Here is a 27,492-nt window from a genome sequence, read left to right as displayed (position 1 = left end):
GACCTACCGCCCCACCCCTTCCCGACCTATTTTCCGGTCATTGACCCCATCCAGGACTACCTAGCCTTGCTACGAGTTTAATACTATAGTCTGTACCTACTTTTAGGTATTAAGAGGGCTTTCGTGAGAAAAACAGTGAAATCGCAACCGAGCGCTTGATCATACCGTGTGTGGTATCAAAGTAAAGGGCTTTGCGAGTAGTTTAGAATATATATCACATTATAGGACTTTTTCTACTTGGTCTAACAAAATATGAGAAAATGTCCAAAAGTGGTAATAATTGTACCGGTGAAGGCTCGTTTTCAAAAAATTGCCAAAAATAAATAATAGCAATTTATAATCACTAAGGCATACCAGCAATTTAAGTAAACGTTGCAGATTAATTAAGTACAAAAATTATTTCGATGTGATTTAGATTTTCAAAGAAATTGTCACTTAATTTTAGGTAATTTCTGAAAAAAAATTAATTCGTCTTAGCCTCGTTTACTCTTTTTTAAAACCTTATAATCAAAATGTAGTCTGAGAAGTTTGTAGTACAGGGTATACGAATTATAAATTTACCTGTTTTAGTAATCAAAATCGTCCAAATTTTACAAATAAGATCGACTAATTCAGCTCTATACGTGAGTTTTTCTAAACGTGCATTAGAGAAAAAATCATAATTAATTTAGTGACTTGGTTTTCAAAAATCCAGTCTTATAAAAATCAAGATAATAAGATGCTCTAACTGAAATTTGAATTAAGTAAATCTATTGGATAACGGAAAGTGTAGTATTTCACCGACTAAAACTATCAATTTTACATTATTTTGACGTTTTTTTTGAAAGCAGCCTTAAATAACCACGATACAAAATTTAAATTCCCCCCTACACTGTAGTGGATCGATTTCCGTCAAACATGGCTAACAACACTCCCGACTCATTCATGCAGCTTTCAAACAAAGAAAAACGATATCTAAATCGGTTCATCCGTTCGGGAGCTACGATGCCACAGACAGACACATATTAAACTGACCTCCAACGTTTCAGGGACGGCGTTGTCCCCGTGGTCTCGGAGAACACCACCACACAGACACAGGCAGTCTTCTCCGAGACCACGGGGACAACGCCGTCCCTGAAACATTGGAGGTCAGTTTAATATATAGTCATACGCGATTTTTAAGTAATTTTCGGGTAGTTAGTTACAACATTTTCTTGGTCAACCAACCACCTGTAACCTCCTTATTTGGTCGTATAATCTTTACGTTTACTCTCAAGTGGCTTAAGGAGCCTTTTGAAGGTAGATTTTGTTTACATATTAGCATACTAGCTTTTGCCCGCAGCTTCGCTCGCGTTAGAAAGAGACAAAAAGTAGCCTATGTCACTCTCCATCCCTTCAACTATCTCCACCTAAAAAATCACGTCAATTCGTCGCTCCGTTTTGCCGTGAAAGACGGACAAACAAACAGACACACTTTCCCATTTATAATATTAGTATGGAAGTATGGATTATAAATGGGAAAGTGTGTGTGTCTGTTTGTTTGTCCGTCTTTCACGGCAAAACAGATGGACATAGGCTACTTTTTGTCTCTTTCTAACGCGAGCGAAGCCGCGGGCAAAAGCTAGTATTAGTATGGATTACAAACTACGATAGGTCCCGGGTTCGAACCTAAACGCCCGAGATAAAAATGATCAATTAACTGACCTACAGACCCCGCTCCCTCCCGACCTAATTCGAGGTCATTGACCCCGCCCAGGACGACCTGCTATAACAGTGACCCATTCTCGATTATCTAACAGTTACAGCCGGACTGCAATAGGACTGCAAATTGTGTGAGAACTGGGGGGCGATTTTGAATCTCGCATGCGGGATTTTGTCACTAAAATACCGGTTGAAAACGGTGACTTGCTTATTATTTTCAGTGACGATTTTCTGAATTCGAACGCGTGAGACTCAAAAAACGGCCCGCTGCACGCTGATTGCAGTATCAGAGCAAGAGACCAGAGCCGCCAAATCTTGCTAATTTTCTCATGGATGACACTTTAGGGCAATGTAGAGTTAGTATCGACATTTAAAGCTCAGCCACACATGCGCGTTTTAAGAGCGTAGGCGGAGCGCAATGATAGCGGTGCGCCGGACGATCGCTGGCGTTGCGCCCAGCGGACGCCGGCGGGAACTAACGAGCGCGGGTTGCGAGCGGAACCCGCGCGCATTCACGCGCATTCCGCTCCGCTATCAAATCGCTTTATGTGTGGCGGAGGCTTTAATGTTTGCATATTGCCTAGTTCGGCCCGCGATAGCCTGTTTTCGGCCAAAATTATAAAACATTATTACTATTTATTACACTACACTGAGAGAAAATACAACCAGTTTTCATGTTCGTTCAACAAGTTTATTTGGCTAAAATAGCGCCTAATACGTGCTCTTTGGTTCAAACAACAAGCTACTTGTCATTTGAATCGGCAATATATTTGAATCAACAAGTCGATTTTATAAAAACAACCTGACCCATATTGTTTTAAACATACGTTTGGCTGATTCAAACGGATAAACCGCAACAAGTCGAACTTGTTAAATTCACAATGAAAATTTCTCTCAGTGTAACTTTCCTTCGTTTGTGGGTTCATCGTCTAGGATTCCGTACCAAGGAAAGGACCGGTTTAGCGCTTATAGGTTACAGAAACTGCTTGCCATTAGACCGTGTGCTTGTTTGCCACCGACGCAGTATAAAAAAAGGTACAAAGTTAACAGTTTGATGCAACTCTGTCTGTTTGTTTATGAAAGCGTTCAAAGTTTTAACATTGCATTTGTAATGATAAAATGTTTGACCTACTGCTCCGCCCTCCCGACCTGTTTCGAGGTTATTGTCCCCATCCAGGATGCCTTGCTGGAACAGTGACCTGATCCCGACTATCGTTGTTGCTCTTAAGGCAGCGTCCCCACTTAGGCGTCGCGTGTCTCGCGGCGCGCAACGGACGTCTCCGCCACGCCGCCTGAATGTAATTCAAAAAACGCGGCGTGGCGCGCGCCGCGCCGCCTGGGGGCGCGTCTTACGTCCTTCCTATACAAAATGTACTGAGGAGACGTTTTTTGAATTACATTCAGGCGGCGTGGCGGAGACGTCCGTTGCGCGCCGCAAGACATGCGTCTTATGAGTGTGGATGGTCCCTAACAGTCCGGTGACCCGCCTAGCGGGTCCTCAATGCCTCTATAATGAGTTTAATGACGTTTTAGAATAGCTCGATAGTGAAAGTCACGGAATAACATTGTATGGGAATAGCGCTCCCGAAGTGACAATAGTTGACGATTACTAGCGATCGAAACGCTGCTGTCTGGCTCTGTCGCGCTACAGAAGAGCAATACAGAGAGCTAGCCTTACGTCACAGATTACAGTATAAATCTGGGCGACCGAGCTTCGCTCGGTTCTATTTTAATATATCACGTCTTTAGATTAAAAAAAACTCTTATAAATACAAAAAGAAAAAAAAAGACAAAAAACAAAAACTTAATTTCTGGCCGGGATTCGAAACCCTGACACCTACGATCTATCTGCGTACATTAGACCGACCTCGTACGACTGAGCTAAGCGGAATCGATGCGCGCGCGGCGAAATTAACGACCATATTTTACGTTTACTAACGCGAAAGAAAAACATGAAAACTCGAAAATTCGCGTTTTCCGGGATCTAAGGCTACGCTAGATCGATTTTTCACCCCCGAAAACCCCCACATAACAAATTTCAGCGAAATCTTTATTGTATACATATAAATATAGATGTAGGTACATAATTATGGGAAAAGTTTCAGTAGGTATAAAGAGACAAGAATTGCTCGTTTAAAAGTATAAGATAAAGAGAACTATCGTACAGTATGGCCACTCCATGCTTCCCGCTGAGAACGCTGCCCACCCGCTCTCGGTTACCTCACTACCGCCTGCCAAGAACGCGACCAGTCGACCTGTCTTATGAGCATTTCTTTTTTTTGCCATTTTTTTTATTTTGATTTTTTTAGGGAATTTTAGATCAATTGTACTCAAAATCACGAGTACTTTCAATCTCACTGGGAGACAAAAAGTGTCCCAGAATTTCCATACATTTTTGTTACTTTCCTCTTTTATTACCCCATACAACATGTATGGAAAATGGTAACAAAATAAGAAATAAAAATTTTTTCAAAAATATCACATATCATAAAAGTGGCAAAAAAAAAAAGAAATGCTCTTATCTCACTCATACAAGCATGGTGAGCGTTCGCCTTCACGAGCTTAGATTGTGTGCCTAGGAACGCGCTTCTTTCATATGATTGATCGCCATTGTTCGAGGTGTAGGTAAGTTACGTAGCGTAAAATTGAGACGTTGGCTAGGTACCCTGCTCGTAGCTTCGTAGGCCCTGCTACGAAGGCTACGAAACGGGAAAACGCTGATATCTGCTACAAGCGTAGCTGCAGGCAAGCATGGTCGCGCGATAAATGATATAACGTCAGGCCGTCCTTTTCGCACTATTTGTAAATGACGACCGGTCTGGCGCAGTCGGTAGTGACCCTGCCTGCTGCGCCGCGGTCCCGGGTTCGAATCCCGGTAAGGGCATTTATTTGTGTGATGAGCACAGATATTTGTTCCTGAGTCATGGATATTTTCTATGTATATAAGTATTTATATATTATATACAAGGTGCTCGCGAGGAACCCATAAAACTTTAACGGCATATTCTTGGTCACATTTTAAGACTAAAATGTCATATAAACTTTTCTAGATTTCGTCTAGTTTCAGAGTTATTGCCAATTTAAAAAAAAAAAACATTTCCGTATTGTTACTCATTAGAAAAGGTTTCTTAACGGCGCTGATGCGCAATTGTGGAGCATAGTCTCACAGTAGGTAGTCATTGATAGTGTCAAAATGTGACAAGAAAAACTTCCAAATAATTTGGTTTTTAGGAAAATAAATGAAGGAACTCATTTTAATTGCCAACTTTATGGATAAAAATTTTTTTTTATGTGAAAATACGTCCAAAAAAGTAAAAAAAAAAAACAAAAAAAATTTTTTTTTGGCGAAAAATTTTAAAATTCATATAACATTTTTTCTTTCTTTTTGCCTCAGAAACGCGTGGTTCAAGTTATGCGGGTTCCTCGCGAGCACCTTGTATATCGTTGTCTGAGTACCCACAACACAAGCCTTCTTGAGCTTACCGTGGGCCTTAGACAATCTGTGTAAGAATGTCCTATAATATTTATTTATTTAAATGCGACAGGGACGGCCTGGGGCCCATTTCTCAAAACTGAAAGTTACAAGTTACAAGCGGAAGTCTCTTTCTAATGTGTCATATTAAACATTGACAACCGCTTGTAAATTGTAACTCGTAGCATCGAGAAATGGGCCCCTGATATTTTATCGTTTATCGCGACCGTGCTTGCCTGCCTGAAGTCCTTAAGTAAATTCCGCCTTATTTTCAAGTTAAGAGTGTAAATATATGATTAATGTAGTTTTTAACCTTGAAATCTATTTTGAACTTACCAATAAAAAGCAGTGAAATACCTCTATTTTCAAACCTGTATTTTTCCATCCTATGTTTACAAGTGAACATATTGATTGATTGAAAACGCCATTAGATGCTACAGATATTCTATTTTTACATTTAGATACTTTATTGATGTTTTTAATATTGTAAACGGGACTTAATCGCATAATATAACTAAGTATATATATGTTATTTAACAAACCGACGTTTCAAGGACGGCGTTGTCCCCGTGGTCTCTAAACTACTAAAGGTTGTCTGGAAGAGATCAGAGACCGCCTCACCCTTGTAATTAAGTTGCTGCTACTAAACTACTAAATGTTGTCTGGAAGAGATCGCTTTTTAGCGATAAGACCGCCTCTTTTACCTTTTGTAATTAAGTTGCTGTTTATACTTACTATGCAACAAATCATATTATTTTATTAAATATTTTTTGATTTGTTTTTTTCCCGATTTCGCCACCAGGGGGCCGATTTTTGAGTCTCACTGTCACTAAAATACCGGTTGAAAACGGTGAATTGCCTATTATTTTCAGTGACAATTTTCTGAATTCGAACGCCGTGAGACTCAAAAATCGGCCACCAGTGGGCTTGATCGCTTTTTCTTTAGTGTGTATGGTATCTATTTCAGTTTATAACTTACTATGTTGTTTCCCGTATTGAGATGTGCAATAAAGAGTAATTGTATTGTATCGTGTGTGTAAAAATCGTGAAAGTTTAAACGATGTTGACACGCCTCGGACAATGGCGATCAAATATATGAAAGAGGCGCGTTCCAAGCACACAGTCTAAGCTCGTGTAGGTGAACGCGTACCATGCTTGTATTAGTGAGATACGTCAGGTTGACGGTTCGCGTTTTTGACAGGCGGTAACTGTGAGGTAACCGAGAGCTTGGGGCGGCACTTTCAGCGGGGAGCGGGAGTGGCCATACTGTACGATAGTACTCTTTATTATACTGTGATATTGATTTTATTATTACGACAGCGTACATAAAGCATAGGACCCTTCTGAAAAAGAAAGCCACGTCGTTACGAAAATGCTTTAATTTAAATTAAATAGAAATGTTCATAGGTACAGTCAACCAATTGGAACCCTAGGTCACTGTAGAACTATGTCATAATGACGTTATAAATCAGATTGTAAGAAATCTCTTACTGCTTGTCATTTCGACATGGTTGTAGAGTGGCCTAGGATTCCAATTGGTTGACTGTACATATTACACGTATCACGCGAGAAAAGTTATTAGTGTCGGACAGCTGACCGAGTCACGTAACCACGTAACTTGTCACGTGACGGAGGATGACGTAGCTACGTGCACGTCCTATGACGCGCCACGTCCACATTCCAATGGTAATAAAAAGGTGGTATAATTAGAAAATGGTGGATTATGTGAATGATAATGAAATATTTATTTTTCAAGTAGGCATATTACAATGCGCATATGAACGTCAAATAAAGCTACGCCGGCTCTAACCCTACGCCTCAGCTTCGAGAAGATTTCAGTCCCCCTCAGTTGGGAGGGGGGTATCCACTATGGGACCGGCAAGAAACTCATTAAATAACAAGATAAAACACTTTACAAACAGATTTGACGTTCATATGCGCATTGTAATATGCCTACTTGAAAAATAAATATTTCATTTTCATTTTCAAATGTAACATGCAAAAGTATTCATCAAAAAAAAGGATAGATTTCTAGTACTTACATCTCCACTTAAATAATCACGTCAGTTCGTCGCTCCGCTTTGCCGTGAAAGACAGACAAACAAACTATACACACACTTTCCCATTTATAATATTAGTATGGATTAGTATAGATTTGTATAATACATCCCACCAAAAACATTCTGTAAAAAACTAGCCAAGTCTCGACGGAGCTGCTTGTTTATCTCTAAAAGTAATGATATCTAGACAAAGTCGTTCCAAGTCTAAGGTTTCCTTACTGCGATTTCTTTATTATTATAGTTAATGTTGTGTGACAGGCCAAACTAGGTAATATGCATACATTAAACGTCGATAACCACAAAAAATTGTTAAAATTAAAACTGTATAATGTTTTTTTTATCATGTGAAATGTCTTAACACTAATTTACTTAAGTTTAAATTATTGTATTTATACTTACTTATAAAAAATGACGTGTAAAATATCATATTTTATCAATAAAAAATCTGAATCTGAATGTGATACGAACTCTACATTCTCCCAAAGTTTCATCCTTGAGAAAATGAGGAAGGTCTGGCTGCTCTGGTCCCTCTTATTCCATTACTGTTAATACGTTACGTTGATAGACTAAGAATTTCACCACCCCCTTTCCTCTAGCGGGTGTCGTAGAAGTCGACTGTGGGATTTGGGTTCAATTGTGGTGTGGGCGATGGGCTGCCATACACTGTATGTTGTGTCAAGCAGTGCTAGTCTTCGACTCATGTTCCCTCACTCACGACCAAAGACATATGTAACTCCGTATAGACGGATAAAGTCTAAGAAATAAACGTGCCTCTAAGCTCTAGAGAACAAGGTACGGTGACCTAGATGTCGTTACACCTTTGGGGGACGCTCGGGTAGATGGCGCTAATATTAAAATTTGTCATTTTAAGCTAAGAAATATGGGCCAAATTGTCAAAACTCAGGTTCAAAAGTTTTAAGCTTGTGTCGAGAGATGGCAGTCTATGCGCTGTGATTATACATTTTACTTTGACAGTAACTCTCTATAATACTCGATCCTCTTTGCTCACGACGTCACGACTGACTGGTTCTGGTTCAGTCACCGGCATAAATATGTGATGATTTCTGTACCTTGTCACATTAACGTCTTGTTTGAAATGTCATGCGAAATTGTCAAACAATTTAAAGCGACAAGGTATAGAAATCGTCACTTCTTTATGCCGGTGACTGTTCCAGTTTGTCGGAAAAAATGTAACACAAAAAAAAATACTAAACATGGCGCAGTCGGTAGGATGAAATTGTTTTTTTTTTTTAAAATACGTGATTGCTGTGCGGTGGGATGTAACTATTTACCTTTTATTTTCAGAGACGAATAGTATATTATTAAAGGGTCGGCAATCATTATTAATTTTAATGATATTAATAAATAATCTTTCATTTTAGAGCATTTCTTTTTTTTTGCCACTTTTATGAAGTGTGATATTTTTGAAAAAGAAAATGCTATTTCTACTCATAATTACTAGCTTTTTCAATCCTAGTAGTTAAAAAATTGTCCCATACGATTTTTTCTTATTTTGTTACCATTTTCCGTACTTGTTGTTTTATGGGGTAACAAAAGGGGCATAGTAACAAAAATGTATGGAAATTCTGGGACACTTTTTCCTTCCAGTGAGATTGAAAGTACTCGTGATTCTGAGTACAATGGACCCAAAATTCCCTAAATGAATCAAAATTTTTTTATTGCCAAAAAAAAAAAGAAATGCTCTTTAGTGATAAACACCTCTGCGCGATGCCTGCTGTCGAGTTTCAACTCTCAGGCTACGGTGAATTATTACCACCAGCCTGGCTGTATGAATGTTTTAATCAATTGACAGGGTTCCATTTTGAATAATTTTCCACCTGTATGCCTAAAGAGTGAAGGCCCTAACCCTTTACCAAGAATTACGCTTATATCTATTCCAATGACCCATAAAGCGATTGTAATCTCTGTATCGGCACATTTACCTGTGATTCACCCTGCGGTGGTGAGTCAGCCGACCTTGACTTTGCCGTCTGTCTTGCCTTACCAGACAATTAGCTTAACCATATACAGGGTCCAACACGCCCCGTACGATACATGTACGGGGTCCATTGGACCCTGTACCACGTTGACAGACACTGACACATGGGCAGGCCTCTGGAATTGCAGGCGTTCATATGCCACGATTATAATTGTTTGCCACCGAATTGGTATAAAAACATCCATACATATACGGGGTCCAATAGGCCCCGTACCACGGTGAAAGGCGCTTTGATTTGACTACAATGACTGCTTACAACAGGTAGACCATGAGCATGCTTATTTGCCATCGAAGTGATATTCGAAACTTACTTTGCCATTCGAAAACAGATAGCAAAATTGCATTTTATCCACAAGAGTGCAAAGTAATTTTATACAAATTTTAACAGGTCACTGGCCGTGCGGTGCGGTTTATGCCTAAAGGTCTGTTACGATAACCCATAGCGCTAGTAATCTCTCTATCGGCACATTTACCTGTGATTCACCCTCCGGTGGTGAGTCAGCCCCCCTTGACCTTGCCGCCTGTCTTGCCTTGGGGCGGTTAGCTGGTTTGCTTTGTATAGACAATCAGCTTATGGACCATGTACGGGGTCCAATAGGCCCCGTACTATACATTTACGGGGTCCAATACGCCCCGTACTATACATGTACGGGGTCCAATAAGCCCCGTACTACGTAACAGGCACTTTGACACATGGACAGGTCTGTAGACTTGCAGGCGTCCATAGGTAAGGCTTACCATTAGGTAGACCGTAGTGGTATAGGAAAATCTTTATAAATTTTGATCAATTAAAGTTCCAGTTTGAATAATTTCAACCTTTATGCCTAAAGGTCTGTTACGATAACCCATAGCGCTGGTAATCTCTCTATCGGCACATTTACCCGTGATTCACCCTGCAGTGGTGAGTCAGCCGACCCTGACCTTGCCGTCTGTCTTGCCTTGGGGCGGTTAGCTGGTTTACTTTGTTTTACCATAGATACCATAGATAATGAAGACGGACGTAATCATTTATAAAAAATATTTAAAAAATTGCAGAATGCTCCATACAAACTTCCCCCCCCCCCTTCATTTTAGGGGAGTGGGGGTTAGAAAGATGAAAAAGTAGCTTATGTCGCTCTCTATCCTTTCAACTATCACTTTAAAAATCACGTTAATTCGCTACTTTTTGCCGCGAAAGACGGATAAACAGACAGACACGCATCTTTTACTATGGGATCAATGATGAAATGGCTGACTCTTCCATACATTCCAACTGACGTGATGCCGCTCATTTTTTGAATAGAATAGAATAAACGTTTATTCGTGAACACAGGTAAGACAAAATTACATATAATAACAACAAGACAGAAAGGAATGAAGTGCCACGAAATGGCCTCATCTCAGCGTGTTGCTGGTGACTTTTCATTTCATTTCTTTTCTTTATTAGCATTCACACACTATACAGGCTATACATAATATACAGTACAGCACATGAAACCCCTTGAGGTGTAGCAAAAGATAAAATTAGAGAATATAAGTCAAGTAAGATTTATAGCGATGCATAGAGTCAAAAAGAGAAGAAAAAAAAAACTTCCAGTGCAGGGCGCCGATTTTTGAGTCTCACGGCGTTCGAATTCAGAAAATTGTCACTGAAAATAATAGGCAATTCACCGTTTTCAACCGGTATTTTAGTGACAGTGAGACTCAAAAATCGGCCCCCTGGGGCCCGTTTCTCGAAAGGTACAAGCCTTGTATTACAAGTGCGCGAACTGTCAAATCGTATGGGTTGTCATGGAAACACACTTGTAATACAAGGCTTGTACCTTTCGAGAAACGGGCCACTGATCTTCCGATGAGACCAACAAGTGAGAAAGAGTGAGAGCGAGTGGTTTTATGGAACAGCCAAGTTTTTTTCGCGATTTCTCCATTGGTTCCATAATAAAAGTTGTTCCTTATGACCTCAAAAGTCACTAAATGCCACAGAGGAATAAGTAAGGGAAGAGTTATAATCAATCAATCAATTATTTATTCGTGATAACTACAAAATACACAAGTAAGAAAACAGAAACAGCAAATAAAAGAAATTATATAACTCCATACATCAGTAAATGCGGGTTATTTGTATAGGCATAGTTCAGTGACATCTAGCGACAATCATGCGTCAACTAGCGTGAAATTATAAGTACTGCTACTTGTCAATAGATGTCGCTACGAACGAAAAGTCTAATGCTCACCAATTTTTAGCTAATTATTACAATAGTATTACTTTAATCACTAATTCAGTATTCTGTTTTCAATTTCTTCTGCTTGTAATATAAGTTGTAAACTGTTCTTATATTAAATTTTTGGCAGACGATACACAGTTGCCAGTTGCCACCTAGTATCGAGTATTGGTACTGATAATTCACGCTATTTGACGCATAATTGACGCGCGATTGTCGCTAGATGTCACTTAACTGTGCCTATACAAATAACCCGCATGTTCTGATGTATGGAGCTACAATTATGCTAAATGCAAAGTATGGTCCTTTATTTCACCCAGTACTGTCTTACCAAGTGCGGCACCAGGAAACTGCGACAACTCTAACCTTGGCATTCTGACCGTTTTTCTCTTAATTCACGCTATTTAACGCGTACCTAATTGACGCCTGATTGTCGCTAGATGTCACTTAACTGTGCCTATACAAATAACCCGCATATTCTGATGTATGGAGCTACAACTATGCTAAATGCAAAGTATGGCTAGTCCTTTATTTGAGCATTTCTTTTTTTTTTGCCACTATAACACTTTAAGTTCTCGCGCTTTGTACACATATTTAAAGTCACACACAGGTCGAACGCGATTAATTAACATTATTTTTACCTTTTTTCCAACGTTTCGGCCAGGTTGCACTGATAAATTAATATCGGGTAGTTTTGTGTTGTTTACATCTCCGGTGACACTTTGCTGGGACGTCAGTCTTCCGCGACCACGGCCAGTGCAACCTGGCCGAAACGTTGGGAAAAAAGGTAAAAATAATGTTAATTAATCGCGTTCGACCTGTGTGTGACTTTATAGTATTTTATGCAACTGGTGGTTAAAAGAGGTCAAAAAAGGTGAGTGGCGTGGGTAACAATTTGAGGCGAAGCCGAAAATTGTTAATAAAGACGCCACGAGCATTTTTTGACTCAGTTAAACACCGTTGCATACAATACTTTTTCTACGACCAAGCACTTATTTTGAAAGAAAATTATAAATTCAACAAATACCTACTTTCAGTCATCTTAGTTATCTAGGTGGACCGCCTACCATTTTGAATATGCAGTTTGAGTGCAAACATGAAAGTAAAACTGTCTATGGTATGGTTCTTTGAAGCCTGGCCACTAAGACGAATCGAGCCGAGTTGAATCGAGTTCTATACATTTGAATGCGATTCGACGCGTCGCCAATGAACGCAGCAGAAAACGAAGGAGTCTCGACTCTGCGAATTGGTTTGTTAAGTTGGTACCAATGTATTTACTGAACTGTAAAACAGCTATATCGTGCGACTGCTACTAAATGTTTTCAGGGTATAGACTAGATAGACTTGTCCTGACATCTTTTATGTAGGGTTTTAAAGTTCTATGCACGACCTTGTAACTCACGAATAACAGTACGGGAGTAGAAAAAATATTTTTTGCCACTGTTATGAAGTGTGATATTTTTGAAAAAAAATATGCTATTTCTACTCAAAATTACTAGCTTTTTCAATCCTAGTAGTTAAAAAAATTGTCCCATACGATTTTTTCTTATTTTGTTACCATTTTCCATACATGTTGTATGGGGTAACAAAAGAGGAAAGTAACAAAATGTATGGAAATTCTGGGACACTTTTTGTCTCCCAGTGAGATTGAAAGTACTCGTGATTCTGAGTACAATTGACCTAAAATTCCTTAAAACAATATAAAAAAATTATTGGTAAAAAAAAAAAGAAATGCTCATTTCACCCAGTACTGTCTTACCAAGTGCGGCGGCAGGAAACTGCGACAACTCTAACCTTGGCATTCTGACCGTTTTTCTCTTCCGTCCGTACGGCGACAGCGGATTTTGGCGACAGACACGCGAACCACATGCAAAGTGTGCAAGTGCAAAGGTCATAGGTCAGAGGACAGTTAACCCCCACGCAAAAGGGGTGTTAAGGGACCCCCATTGACTATCAGTACCCCTGAGTACAAATATCATGATTAATTTTCAGAAATGAAAGAACCAAGCGTTAAGTTAAACTGAAAATACTGATGAAGTCATATTTGACCTTTTGTTTAGACATTTGTCAGCAATGGCGTCATTGTCATTACATAAAATAGGTGACCTGAACCTTTCTAAGAAGCCTTTATCTAGCGCCACCTATCTGTAAATCACTAAAAACTAGCCGGTCTAGCCAAAGTGACAATTGTTTGCGCTCGTGGCTATAGAAACGTTCGTTCGGTCTAGTATAGTGCAGGGAATCGTGTCTGTACTATTAGTACATGTCCTACACAAGTCTAGTACGCACTCTACGTATCAGTACCGGAATGCGATGTGTTTGCTAGCAGATGGGCGGAATTGTGTGAAGTGTGTATGAGGTTCTGTGAGGCGATGGATAAAAGGAAGTCCTCTGTTGTATATTAAGGTAATGTTTGTATATTGTACATTTTGTACTCTGTTACTATTATATAAGTGTACTATAACTGTATAGTTGTAATGAATTCCACAGTGATTTAGTTTACCTGTTATGCTGTGTAATTTTTGGATATTAAATAAATAAATAAGAAACGTAGTCTGGTTCTATCGCACCAATACAGAAGACGTATAATATTTAACTCTGTGTAGACCATAGAGGAATAAGTAAGGGAAAGGTTGTAACTCCATACATCAGTAAATGCGGGTTATTTGTATAGGCATATTTAATTTCAATTTCAATTTCAATTTATTTATTCGTTCATCATAGGTACATAATAGATAGGTGGTAACATAGTACTTCATAGAACAGCCATGATGTGCCTTTTGGCGTACGAAATAGTTTCATATAATTATATATATACAATTTTTACAATATTTACATGGGTGATTATATTAACATATGCATAAATGAATCAAGATTAAATAAATGGTAGAAAATAAATGGAAGATAATTAAAAAGAAAAAAATGATTTAAAAAATAATTATTATTAAAAAGTATGTCAATTAAATACGGAAATGATTGTGAATAATAAATTAAAATTAATTACATTTAGCATATGTCAATATCATTAAAATAATCATTCACATTATAGTAGGACTTAACGAGTAAAAAATTAAATAATAAAGATTTAAACTTATGTATTGGTGCCGTTTGCCAAGATTCTGGTAGTTTGTTGAATATCTTTGGTGCCATTACTAAAACACTTTTTTTCATCAAAGCTGTTGAAATCGTACCAACCGACAGCACCGGTTTCCGTGGCCGGAGGCTACAAATTCGTTTTTGTTCTTTAAATCTAAAAAATCTTAGGTTAGTCATAAAAATCATAGTTAAGTGACATCCAGTGGCGGAGCGTCTATACAACTGGATTCCCAGCGGGTTCCCTAAAATTCTCTAGTATCTGTAGAAGTCCATACAAAACAGATTCTAATAACCCCTCCGGCTTTACCAACGAAAATTTTCACGCCCGGCCACTGGTGCCATCTAGCGACAATCACGCGTCAACCACGCGTCAACTAGCGTAAATTATCAGTACTGCTACTTGTCAATAGATGTCGCGACGAACGAAAAGTCTAATGCTCACCAATTTTTAGCTAATATTACAAGAGTATTAATCAGTATTCTGTGGAAATAAAACTATGGAAACGGATTAAATCGCGTATAATGAATTTAAAATTCATCCCGACGTTAATTAATTGATTAAATAGTTTTTAAAAATTTTTTTTTAATATTGTATAACTAGCTTTATTAATAGTGTGTGAACCTGCCTTAAAAATCTATAGTATGGTGGTCATGGTTCGTTAATATTTCTTGTATGTGGGTAGCTTTTGCACATTGTAATTTTTTCTCAGTCACCCGTTGACCACGAAAACACTGTAAAGTGTTCGAAACGGGATGAATTTTAAATTTATTATACGCGATTTAATCTGTTTCCATAGTTTTATTTCATGAGTAACTATCGCGGTAACCGAGGACAATATTCAGTATTCTGTTCTAATATTAAAATTTTGGCAGACGAGACACAGTTGCCACCTAGTATCGATTAGTGGTATTGATAATTCACGCTATTTGACGCGTGATTGACGCGTGACTGTCGCTAGATGTCACTAAACTATGCCTATACAAATAACCCGCATTTACTGATGTATGGAGTTACATTTATTCCTCTATGCACACATCAAGTTAAGAATATCGGCCAGATTGTCAGAACTGAGGCTCAAAAGTTTCGAGCCAGTGTCGAGAGGTGGCAGTCTACACTGTGACCTGTGACATTTTACTTTGATAGTAATTCTCTACATATATAGGTACAGTCAAGTGCAAAAATATGTATCGAAAAAATCATCTCATGTATATGATACTAAGCTCTTATTACACCGGACTAAGATGCTATGGGACATATTTTTAACCCCCGACGCAAAAACGACGGGGTGTTATAAGTTTGACGTGTCTGTCTGTCTGTCCGTCTGTCCGTCTGTCTGTCTGTCTGTCTGTTTGTCTGTCTGTGTGTGTGTCTGTCTGTGGCATCGTAGCTCCTGAACGGATGAACCGATTTCGATTTAGTTTTTTTTATTTGAAAGCTGTGTTAGTCGGGAGTGTTCTTAGCCATGTTTCATGAAAATCGGTCCACTCAAAATTTTAATTGAGTAAGGGCCGGTTGCATCAAACCGTCTGTCACCGTTAAAGCGTTCGTTAAATTTTATTGTATGGGAAGTTCCATAGACGTTGGCTGCGTGACGATGATGTGTCTGTCAAATGTGGTTGATGCAACTGGCCCTAAGATGTGTAATTGTGTACACCCATATTTTTTAACCCCCGACGTAAAAACGAAGGGGTGTTATAAGTTTGACGTGTGTGTCTGTCTGTCTGTGTGTGTGCCTGTCTGTGACATCGTAGCTCCCGAACGGATGAACCGATTTCGATTTAGTTTTTTTTATTTGAAAGCTGTGTTATGACTGTACTCAATCGTCTTTGCCACTACAGAAGAGTGTTACGGCTCACCCACGACATTGGTCTAAGCGCGACAGCGGTGAGCGGAGGGCATACATTGGAGCGAGACACAGCGATGGGACTTTTCATTCGCACGTATGGCTGCCGCTCACCGCTGTCGCGCTTAGACCAATGTCGTGGCTGGGCCGTTAGGGAGTGCTTGCTATAATACGCTTACGTTACAAAGCGTAAGCGTTTGTGACGTTGGCTAGGCAGGTAGCCCTAAACCTAAAAACACTTTATCTACCATCTAAGGTCAATTACTGCTATTCTTTCCAATATTCATCCTTAATTCAAATCCATAAGGTTCATCGTTGGTCACTATGTTATAGCCGCCATCAAATACACAGTGTTTTTAATGAATTCCGTTAACTTTAAGGCAAGGTTCTTTAGGTGAATTACAACAAATGTCTCTAAGAAACTAGTGTTTTAACTCTTACTTTTACCGAGTTATTCGAAAAATTCATTTAAAGGCTCAATTAGTGTAGTACGGCCTTTATAACTTCTTAGTATTATTTATTATGTTATGACATGTGACGTCAATTACTGCACACTAACTTGAATGTTATTGTTAAAGGTCTCTCACAACAATTAATTAATCTATTCTGTATGGAAACGATGATTTTTTTTTATTTAATAAAAAGCGGTATACAGGGTGATTCCGGGTAATGAACCTAACGATGTGTCGAATTTAACGGAAAACAAAAAACAACACCTTGTATATTGAAACATCCGAGGTGCTCAAAAACATCTGAACACAGACTCTAACGCCTTGACAATAAAGGCATACCTCGGACAATGGCGCTCAGATATATGAAAGAAATCTTACAGAAAAAGGCGTTAAGACTAATTACTAGATCAACAAGCATACCAATTACCAATTACTCATATAGATATGTTCAAAGACCTAAAAATCATGACGATCACCTCAATGTACTTGTATCGCATATGTATATATGTATATTTAAATAGAAATAAATATCCCACTTCTGGTGAAAGTCATAATTTCAATTTGAGGAACAACAATAGACTAGCCCGAACAAAATCAAGCTTTGTCCACTTTGATCGCAGTTTTAATAACATGACAATCAAAATTATTAATAAACTAAGTAATGACATCAAAGTTTGCACAAATTTCAGAATATTTAATAGAAAATTACAGGATTATTTTACTAATAGGCCATACTACTCAATGAATATTTTGCTAATGCTCTTAATTAATCTTTATTGACTTTTTTTTGTAATTATTTAGTTGTAACTTGTAACATGACATTATATGTAATAATTTCCTTATTTTAATGGACAACTTCATGATCTTGTACATCAGCATAGAATAAGTAATCCTAGCATGTAAGTACTATGATTTGTAACTATATTTTGCATGTATTTATACTTGTAATGGCAAATAAATCATCTGAATCTGAATGAGTCGCGTTCCTACGCACACAGTCGAAACTCGTGTAGGCGAACGCACGCCCCGTTGCGTGCACTTAGACCACTTATCCATATTTTTCGAAATGAATTACCATACCCATAGTGAATAGTGGATAAGTGGATACTCTCCCATAAATGAGGAGGGAGGGACGGACAGACCGGAACGAGCAATTTTTGGTCAGCTAGAGCCGATTCGTCTGATTCCGCGTCGATAGGTTTGGGGAGACCCTAATTATATAAAAAAGTTTTAGTTTTTCCATAACGTTTGCACTATTCTAAAACTTCATAAAACCAAAGAGGATTGAGTATTATAGAGAGTTACTGTCGAAGTAAAATGTGTAATCACAGACATCACAGTGCATAGACTGCCATCTCTTGACACAGGCTTAAAACTTTTGAACCTCAGTTTTGACAATTTGGCCCATATTCTTAGCTTGATATGTGTTAAAATGTCAAATATTAATATTAGCGCCATCTAGCTGAGCGTACCCCAAAGGTGTAATGCCATCTAGGCCACTGTTGAGTACTCGACATACGCACGGGAGGAGACGCGCGGGCGGCGGGCGATCGCGACGTCATCGCGGCAGGCCTGCGAGCAGCGCGCGGCGCCACCGTACCTTTTTCTGTATGGTACTGAGGTACGTTTTTTTCTTAGACTATCTGTCTATACGGAGTTATATACGTCTAGAAACAAAAACTACATACATTTTCCATAACGTTTACACTATTCTAAAACCTCATAAAACGAACGTTAGATGGTCCGATTACAATCAAATCGTGTCCAAAGTCCGTTAACGGTCAACCGACCGGTTCACATGAATCAGACTTAATCCAGACTGGCTTTAGGGCACTCACCCATGGTCACCCTTTACAAAGCTCTCTATACAAGGTGCTCGCGAGGAACCCGCATAACTTGAACCACGCGTTTCTGAGGCAAAAAGAAAGAAAAAATGTTATATGAATTTTAAAATTTTTCGCCAAAAAAAAAATTTTTTTTTTTTTTTTTTTACTTTTTTGGACGTATTTTCACATAAAAAATTTTTTTATCCATAAAGTTGGCAATTAAAATGAGTTCCTTCATTTATTTTTCTAAAAACCAAATTATTTGGAAGTTTTTCTTGTCACATTTTGACATCTATCAATGACTACTGTGAGACTATGCTCCACAATTGCGCATCAGCGCCGTTAAGAAACCTTTTCTACTGAGTAACAATACGGAAATGTTTTTTTTTAATTGGCAATAACTCTGAAACTAGACGAAATCTAGAAAAGTTTATATGACATTTTAGTCTTAAAATGTGACCAAGAATATGCCGTTAAAGTTATATGGGTTCCTCGCGAGCACCTTGTATACAGGGTGGATTCTTATTTGCCCCGTGAGATGACGGCTTAGAATTTCACCAGTAAGGTACTCATTCTCTTTCCGTGTGTGTCTTAGATCGACTGTGGGATATCGATTCAATTGTGTGTGGTGGTGGCCTGTGTGGTGACGGGTTAAGAATTTCACCACCCCCTTTCTTCCCGTGGGTGTCGTAGAAGAGATATGGGTTACATTGTGGCGTAGGCGAGAGGCTGGCAACCTGTCACTGCAATGTCACAGTTTCGTTTTCTTTCAACCCCTTATTTGCCAAGAGTGGCACTGACGCTTTAGTAGTTTCATGTGCTCTGCCTACCCCTTTATGGGATACAGGCGTGATTGTATGTATGTATGTATGTTGTGTGTGGTAGAAGGCACTTGTCCCATCTGAAAACGAGTAAGCGATGAGGTATCGGCGATAGAGACGAACACTCCCGTATATTTGTGCCGGTGACTGGACAACTGCTAAAATCCACTCTGGGATCTTGCTAAGGGACCATCCACACTCATAAGACGCATGTCATGCGGCGCGCAACGGACGTCTCCGCCACGAAGCCTGAATGTAATTCAAAAAACGTCTCCTCAGTACATTTTGTATAGGAAGGACGTAAGACGCGCCCTTAGGCGTCGTGGCGGTGGCGTGGCGGCGGCGCGGCGGCAGAGACGTCCGTTCTGCGCCGCAAGACACGCGACGACTGAGTGGGGATGCTTTGCCTATTTATTTTGAGCATTTCTTTTTTTTTTTTGCCAATAAGAGGGACACTGAAATTGGAGCAGTTTCATGTGATTTGCCTACATTTTCCAACATGGAATACATGCGTCTAGTTTGAGCTCTTTTCAAAAATATCACACTTCATAAAAGGCTACTTTTAAGGAATATGTACATATGTGAGTTTGAGCATGTCAACTTCATAAACAAAGTTACTACTAAAGATACCTATAGTTGCCACTTTTGACGATACTTCTTTGCGATTCGAAAACGAGTCGAAACGCATCGTGTGTAACCTCCCTTATCTAGACTTAGACCTTAACCCTTTGTCTGTTATACAATAAGGTCCAAACCCTAAACGGTCTAAACCGAGGGGTGTACTTCCTGTCCATTCAAAAGATAAAACCATTTTGCATAAGTGAGATTGAAATTATAAAACCGGCCAAGAGCGTGTCGGGCCACGCTCAGTATATAGGGTTCCGTAGTTTCCCGTATTTTTCTCAAAAAGTACTGAAATTTGTCAAAAAGTTCAAAACTTTTTCCTAGAAAGTATTTATAAAGTTCTACTTTTGTGATTTTTTTCATATTTTTAAACTTATGGTTCAAAAGTTAGAGGGGGGGGGGCACACTTTTTTTCCTTTAGGAGCGATTATTTCCGAAAATATTTATATTATCAAAAAACGATTTTAGTAAACCCCTATTAATTTTTAAATACCTATCCAACAATATATCACACGTTGGGGTTGAAATGAAAAAAAAACCCCCCCCCACACTTTACGCGCAGGGGGGGGGGGGGGTTGTACCATAATTAAACATTTTTTTTTCACTTTTTATTTTTGCACTTTGTCGGCGTGATTGGTATATATTGGTACCAAATCTCAACTTTCTAGTGCTAATGGTCACTGAGATTATCCGCGGACGGACGGACAGACAGACATGGCGAAACTATAAGGGTTCCTAGTTGACTACGGAACCCTAAAAAAGAACGGATGTTTGCCTGGTTTTAATAATAAAAAAATATATCCATACTAATACATATTATAAATGGGAAAGTGTGTATGTCTGTTTGTTTGTCCGTCTTTCACGGCCGAACGGAGCGACCAATTGACGTGTTTTTTTAAGTGGAGATAGTTGGAGGGATGGAGAGTGACATAGGCTACTTCTTGTTTCTTTCTAACGCGAGCGAAGTCGCGCTCAGAAGCTAGTATTATAAATGGGAAAGTGCGTTTGTTTGTCCGTCTTTCACGGCAAAACGGAGCGACGAATCGACGTGATTTTTTAAGTGGAGATAGTTGAAGGGATGGAGAGTGACATAGGCTACTTTTTGTCTCTTTCTAACGCGTGCGAAGCCGCGGGCAAAAGCTAGTTGCTTATAAATAAAGGTTGTGGATACATATTTCTGGCACTGTGTCTGCATCTATATTTATAACCTCGACTGTACCTTTCTCATCTCGCACTAGCTACACACATTTAAAAAGCAACTTTAGCGTAGAAGAATAGAGTTGCATTTAAATTGGGGTTGTCCCGAGACCCGGCCGCCCCAATGACCGGGTCACGAGATGCGCCCGAACGTTTCCGGAGATGACCGAATGTGCACGAACGCTTGGGAAGAGGTGAATCCCTTTTATTGCATTTGTTAATGGAAATGGTGTAGGGATAACCTAAGCACAAAATTAAAATTTTGAAAAAAACCCCGACCGCGACATAGTGGACTGATTTTCATGAAACATGGCTAAGAATACTCCCGACTAACTCAGCTTCACAGAACACCCCACTAGAAGCCTAATACAAGCGATATTGTTCGAGACGCAAATCACCAATCCTTGCGGGGCGAGGCGGGCGCGCACGGTGCTGCCATTGGTCGTTTCAAATAATGGCGCGCCTTTACGATTAGCAACAGGGATGGGAATGGGACATGTCTATTATAGAATAGTACCGGTACCAGTACTGTGGTGAATTTGTTTTGCAACAATTATAATACAGTAATGTAAATAAATTATAAATTATAATTATAAATTTTGTAAACTAACGAAAACCATTTACTGTAACCTGTAAATGTCCAGGTGATACTGAGAAACTTTTACTATGGGACCAACACCCAAAACGCGAAATAAAAATTTACTCTCCCATAGGAAATACTTACTATAAAATAAAACTACCTATGAAACTGTCAGAAGATATTTTCGTGATTTCGGGGTTGATCCCATAGTAAAAGTTTCTCAGTATCACCTGGACATTTACGGGTTACAGTAAATGGTTTTCGTTAGTATACATACTGTATTATAATTAAATTATAATAAGGCCTAGTTACCCTTCGGGTTGGAAGGTCAGATGGCAGTCGCTTTCATAAAACTAGTGCCTACGCCAAATCTTGGGATTAGTTTCCAAAGCGGACCCCAGGCTCCCATGAGCCGTGGCGAATGCCGATGCCGGGATAACGCAAGGAGGATGATGATTGTGATAGCACCTCAATAAAAATCATTCTAGTAACTAATAACTAAACTGTGCATTTTTACTTACGTTTACTAAGTTAAATTACCAACTAAATATTCTAAACTAATCAATCAACTAAATAACACTACAGACTCTACAGATTCTAGATAATTATTCACAATTACAAATCTGCTTTCTTTTATATTTCATAAAATGGTAGCACAGGGTACGAACGGTAGTACGAAGTTCCCGCAACAGACATAAACTAACATGGCCCCATCCCTAGTCGTTTACGTGAAAGGGATAGCATATCGCATTGTTAACTAGGCAAAAAGGGATGGACGCGCCTCGGCGCCGCTCAGTACAGCCATATTGACCAGTATAAATGAACTCCGCGGATAATAAACAATATTCAACAAAATAATTAATTTGACTTAACTGTGGAATGTTATTCCATCTTTTTTATATGTAGAAGTGTTAGAAGACTTGCCACACCATTTTATGCTGCAAGAGACCATTGTTTGCAACCAAATTTGATTATTTAAGATTTTTTCCCAAGCGGACACGAACACTGTTAGCGGGTCGTATACTTGGGCGCTACTGATCGGTGTCGCACGCGTTCAAACTTTTATAAACCTGATTTGTCGTATGCTTGGTGACCGCGAGTCGCCCTGTAAGGGCCGTCTTGTTGTATTTGTCTGTGCTCAGCTTTCAGACAAAAAAAACTAAATCACAGTCGGTTTATCCATTCGGGAGCTACGATGCCACAGACAGACACACACACAGACAGACAGACAAACAGACAGACAGACAGACAGACAGACGGACAGACAGACACGTCAAACTTACAACACCCCTTCGTTTTTGCGTCGGGGGTTAAAAATAGAGGTTTATAGGTACTTTGTAGTTTTAGGTGCTTAATAGTATGAACACTGATATTTTTGGCAGTTCGTTAGGAATATTTAAGAAAAGTGTTTCTTCTTTACTGAGTTAGATTTTAAAGTTTTTAAAGTTTATGGTCAGCTATTCTCGGTCTTATCTTATTTTTGTATTAGATTTTTTGCAGTTGTCATGTAACTAATATTCATAGTATTAAGTTTATAAAAAAGTATATTTACATATATGAAACTATAGGTCTATTCTATAAGAAATTCTAGCTTTTAGCATATTTACATACATGTTTTATAAGACTGTTTGTTTCTCAATAAATTAAAAAAAAAAAAAAAAAAAAAATAGTTGCCTATTAATGTGACTAGTACATCATCATCATCCTCCTTGCGTTATCCCGGCATTTGCCACGGTTCATGGGAGCCCGTGGTCCGCTTTGACAACTAATCCCAAGATTTGGCGTACGGCACTATAGTTTTTTACGAAAGCGACTGCCATTTGACCTTCCATACCGAAAGGTAAACTAGACCTTATTGGAATTAGTCCGGTATCCTCACGATGTTTTCCTTCACCGAAAAGCGTCGTGTCGAGTTACGTAGTGGCGAGTAGTGGTACTGATAATTTACGCTATTTGACGTGTGATCGCGTGGTTGACGCTAGATCACAGAATATATAATAGTACAAGTACAAAAGGCCCATTGCTTTGATGATCTCGAAATGCCGCCTTTTTAAATGCCTACAAATTTTTTACAAATAAACCAGCCGCACGTGCGCGGCGTCCGCTGATAGGGTTGCCTAAGGATTAAAACGAATTAATTAGGTACTCAGATCAAATTTTATAGTATTATATTACTTATATTGAAGTCTTGGGTACTTTCTAGGTGTAGATATACAGTATTTTGGTTTAAGTTCCAACATCACAAGCCTTATGGAACTTTTCCGTGGGACTTAATCAATAGTAGATCTGTGTAAGAACGTCCTATGGTACATATTTTATTCATGATGTTTGATGTCTATTTAACTTAGCATTGTTACCCATTCCACACGCGGACATCGCATTTGAACCGACGTAAAATAACAATAGAAAATGCGAGCGTGCGTTCCGTGAGAACGCGCGCCATCCTTGATTAGGCCGCGAACTCGCGGCCGCCAGCATGTACTTGTAGCGCGGCGATATTAGTAGGTATCCAGAATTTGACATTAGTATATCCAGACATTAATAATTGACTTGTGTAGTAAATAATAATTCTTAATTTTGCAATACTTAAAATTCTGAAATCATGATAATATCTAGACATGTGTGTAATAATACTAATAATAGTGTAACAATATTTTACTTGTTAGGACCTTGTATATTTGTATATTTATTAAGTTAGATTAAGCACCTTCTTTGCATGCTTTGATAAGCAGAATGTACTATGGGACATAATACATAATGTATAGGTACTGTAAGAACTTGTTTTGTGTACTACATTCTTGCAAATGAATAAATGATTATGATTATGATAAAATCGCGGAGTGAGCCGCCCCTGGCTAGATGTCACGACAGTTGCATATACTGATGTATGGAGTTACAACTATGTCCTTACTTTACTTATTCCTCTATGATCTGTACAGTACAGACGCCCTTAGTGCGTTTTCACATTATCCGATCCGATATCGGATGTCGGACCGATATCCCATACATTACAGGCGCCATCTTGGATTTTTCTATTGAAATCCTTCCGACTTCCGATATCGGATCGGATAATGTGAAAATGGTCTTAGAATTATACTTGGTAACTTGTAAATATATATTCATACCTGTCGTGATTGTTTTCACCGAATGGCCTCATCGGATATCGGAACATCGAGATAACCATATCGAAATGGTTACTGTTTGTCTTAATTTTTGTGTATTATATTGTTATCGTCGTAACTTGAATAAAAAAATATATTCTATATTCATACTAAGGTCGCTTCGCGGTATCGCGTGACTAGCTCGAATTCCGCGATTTCACGGTTATAAGTAGACTAGTGGACACTGACACAGTAGACCCGCTCAGACAAACAACTCGTCATTTATCTATCCTCGTAAGTGCGTTTTCACATTATCCGATCCGATATCGGATGTCGGAAGGATTTCAATAGAAAAAATCCAAGATGGCGCCTGTAATGTATGGGATATCGGTCCGACATCCGATATCGGATCGGATAATGTGAAAACGTACTTACGCCCAATATACTTTCTTAAGTACATAATGGTTTCAATGGAATTTTAATGAAAGTTAATAAAATATAATTTCTTTTGTTTCAAAATTTTTTCGAACAAATGAAATTGAATTCAATCTCAAGTACAATAAGAATCAAAATTCCCTAGCAAAAGGCTATAACACATCAAATTATCTCTCATGTTGTAGATACAGTCAACAACACGGATGTGACAACAAAGTGGCAAAAATATGTATACACACAGGCAATAAAGTTCTGTATTACATATTTTCGGCTAAGAACACTTCCGAATAACTCAGCTTTCAGACAAATAAAAACTAAATCTAAATCAGTTCATCTGTTCGGGAGCTACGATGCCACAGACAGACACACACACAGCAGGACACTTCAAACTTATAACACCCCGTTTTTGCGTCGGGGGTTAAAAAAGAAGCGACGGGGACTTTGTATAAGGTGTAGAGATAACAAATTGAAATGTTAACCTACTGTAGGCCCTCATTTGTATGTGGGTAGACTGGGGGTGGTAAGGGGTGATTTCGAGAAACTTGAGACCGGCTTTGAACTTCGACTGTATGTCGTAAACAAGATGCTATAAGTATAAAAATGTATGTTACTATAGAGATTATCGTTAAAATGACATTAACAGTGGCATTACCACGAATTTGACACTCACGGCCCGGCCACAACATTGTTCTAAGTGCGTTTTCACATTATCCGAACCGATATCGGATGTAGGACCGATATCCCATACATTACCGGCGCCATCTTGAATGTTTTCGCTTGAAATCCTTCCGACATCCGATATCGGATCGGATAATGTGAAAACGCACTAAGGGTCGTTCGCCAAAAGGCCACGTCTTTGCCTTTGGCCACAGAATATATAATAGTACAAGTCCAGAAGGCTCACTCCTTTGGTGTTCACAAAATGCCGCCATTCTAAATTCTTACCTACATTAACAAACGGACCGCACGCGAGCAGCCAACATTGAATTTTATTGCGCCGCGCGAAGGTCGTCGCCAATGAATGGGCCGCGAACTCGCGGCCGCTGACATGTACTTGTAGCGCGGCGATAAAACCGCGGAGTGAGCCGCCCCTGCTTTGGCTAGTCTGTGGCCAAGAGTTAGCCCATGTCACAGATCAATACAACAAGATGGCCCTTACAGGGCGACTCGCGGTCACCAAGCATACGACAAATCAGGTTTATAAAAGTTTGAACGCGTGCGACACCGATCAGTAGCGCCCAAGTATACGACCCGCTAACAGTGTCCGTGTCCGCTCGGGAAAAAATCTTAAATAATCAATTTTGGTTGCAAACAATGGTCTCTTACAGCATAAAGTGGTGTGGCAAGTCTTCTAACACTTCTACATGTAAAAAAGATGGAACAACATTCCACAGTTAAGTCAAATTAATTATTTTGTTGAATATTGTTTATTGTCCGCGGAGTTCATTTATACTGGTCAATATGGTTGTGCTGAGCGGCGCCGAGGCGCGTCCATCCCTCTTTACCGAGTTAACAATGTGATATGCAATCCCTTTCACGTAAACGACTAGGCATGGGGCCATGTTAGTTTATGTCTGTTGCGGGAACTTCGTACTGCCGTTCGTACCATGTGCTACCATTTTATGAAATATAAAAGAAAGCAGATTTGTAATAGTGAATAATTATCTAGAATCTGTAGAGTCTGTAGTGGTATTTAGTTCATTGATTAGTTTAGAATATTTAGTTGGTTATTTAACTTAGTAAACGTAAGTAAAAATGCACAGTTTAGTTATTAGTTACTAGAATGATTTTTATTGAGATGCTATCACAATTATCATCCTCCTTGCGTTATCCCGGCATCGGCATTCGCCACGGCTCATGGGAGCCTGGGGTCCGCTTTGGAAACTACTACCAAGATTTGGCGCAGGCACTAGTTTTATGAAAGCGACTGCCATCTGACCTTCCAACCCGAAGGGTAACTAGGCCTTATTATAATTTAATTATAATTTGTTGCAAAACAAATTCACCACAGTACTGGTACCGGTACCATTGTCTATAATAGACATGTCCCATTCCCATCCCTACTGCTAATCATAAAGGCGCGCCATTATTTGCAACGACCAAT

The 27,492-nt window shown here is 39.1% G+C and overlaps 1 protein-coding gene across 1 annotated transcript in view; it reads left to right on the top strand.

Annotated features, from left to right (window-relative positions):
- The window catches only part of LOC125238948 (cAMP-regulated phosphoprotein 21-like), a 129,111-nt gene that overhangs the window by 32,467 nt on the left and 69,152 nt on the right, over positions 1 to 27,492 (top strand). The window lies entirely within an intron of this gene.

Source organism: Leguminivora glycinivorella, chromosome 24, assembly GCF_023078275.1.
Source record: "Leguminivora glycinivorella isolate SPB_JAAS2020 chromosome 24, LegGlyc_1.1, whole genome shotgun sequence".
In the NCBI taxonomy this organism is placed as follows: Eukaryota; Metazoa; Arthropoda; class Insecta; order Lepidoptera; family Tortricidae; genus Leguminivora; species Leguminivora glycinivorella.
Note: the sequence above shows the minus strand (reverse complement) of the source record. Positions and strands in the feature narration are given on the sequence as shown.